Source organism: Vigna unguiculata, chromosome 8 (assembly GCF_037176805.1).
Source record: "Vigna unguiculata cultivar grain cowpea cultivar isolate G323 ecotype 2 chromosome 8, ASM3717680v1, whole genome shotgun sequence".
NCBI lineage: Eukaryota > Viridiplantae > Streptophyta > Magnoliopsida > Fabales > Fabaceae > Vigna > Vigna unguiculata.
Window position 1 is genome coordinate 39,234,946 of NC_140799.1, and position 1,961 is coordinate 39,236,906.

The window sequence follows — 1,961 nt, forward strand, 5'->3', positions numbered from 1 at the left end:
TTATGACATTATCAAACACAAAGCTAATAAGTCATGATGATGAGGGACACCACCACTCTCAAAGTTCAACTTAGCAAAATCATCATCTTCTCACCCTGTTAAGTCTTCACTCACAAGAGACACATTTTCTTCTTCTTATTCCTTTTTTCTTCTCTGTCAAAAGATTAAAAAGAAAAAAACATGCAATTTGTTGAGTACATGAGGCTATGATTAAGGCAAGGAAATAAATTGGTGCACAAGCAAAATGAAATAATGAAGGTTTCTTTTTTGCTTTTCTTTTGGTTACCTTTTTTACCGGTCAAAGCCATGGCTCCCCTTTACCATAATTGGAATCTCAAATGCTTCTGCTTAGAATAAATGACATGATTTCTTCATCGCTCATGGCTCCTGCAATGCATGGGACCTTTCGTCTTGTAAGAGGCAATCCTATTGTTGCTTCCATTCCGAAATTGCAGTTATTTAATGAGTTCAGATTTTTTACTGATTTTTTTTTTTTAATGTTATCTTCTGCTGAGTATTAAAAATACATTGTGTTGGTATTTTAAATATTTTTTTAATAGATTTTAAAACATCAAAATTAGTGGTCAGTGTATTATGAAGACACAGTAAATAAACAACACAACAAAATTCACTAGAGAAGCCAAATTTATTTTTTTGGAGTAGTATATATATATATATATATATATATATATATATATATATATATATATATATATATATATATATATATATATATATATATATATATATATATATATATATATATATATATAATCACAATTTTTCGATAACCATAACTATAGAAAAAGGGGTCAGAATAGACTATAACCATATATGAAAAAATATAGTCCATCAATAATATCATATGGTGAACAAATTCAAATAATTAGCAAAGTAAGTATTAAATGAATTTGGTTTCTCTACTGGATTGACAATATGGTGTTAAGGGTCTTTATTTTTATATAGTATTTAACTTTATTTATTCTATCTAATGTGAGACTTTTTGACTCACACAACTATTTCCAACAATTATTGCTATATTCAAGATTAAATTTTATTATATTTGTTTTTACTTTAAATTTGTTGAAATAAAATTATTAAGATCAATTATTGAATTTGATGTATCTTTTCTAAATCTCCTTTACGATTAATGAAAGAAATTATGATTTATTTATCGATAAGATTTAATAGTAATATATTCGTAGCTACAATTTGTAAATAACATTACCTACAAGATATTTACCTACAAATATCATGTTATAATCGAACTCTAAAACAGATATAAATCAAATGTAATAATTGATGACCATGTTATTTTGACGAGTTTGAAGTCGAAATTATATTTTTTATTTTGACTAAAAAATATATGAGTTATACATTTACTTTGTTCTACTTTTTTATTGTCATATGTCAATATAATTTCAAGGAAATTTTATTTATAACTTATGGTGTTACTTCTTAAAAATCCATGATAATAATTTTACCCATCAACTAATTACATGCAGAAAATAAGAGTATATTTGCAATGTATAAAAGGGTATTATTTTATGGTGACTTATCTTGAAATTGGTGAAAAAATATATCTAATTTTAAAAACTCATATTGAGTTAGTATTTTTTTATAAGAGCAGCTCCATGTGAAAACTTCTAGATACGTTTGTGTTTCATTCTAAGGGCATGGGAAAGAATGACATGTCTCTGCCATGTTCATCAATTCCATTTTCCAATAGAGAGGTTACAGAAATTCATGTTTAGATCCTAGTGAAATATATATACTAAGTGTTATAGAAACCATGGCATCACATTCAACTAAATTAAAAAGGAAAAAGCTTGTAATCTACAAAAGTAGATTTTTCAGCAAAATTTGTGTCAAGTTGTTCTTGTCTTAAAGCCATGGGGGGCATTCACCAAGGGAGTAAAACAAATATAAAAATGGCCACAACCAAAAGCCATGAAAGTTTC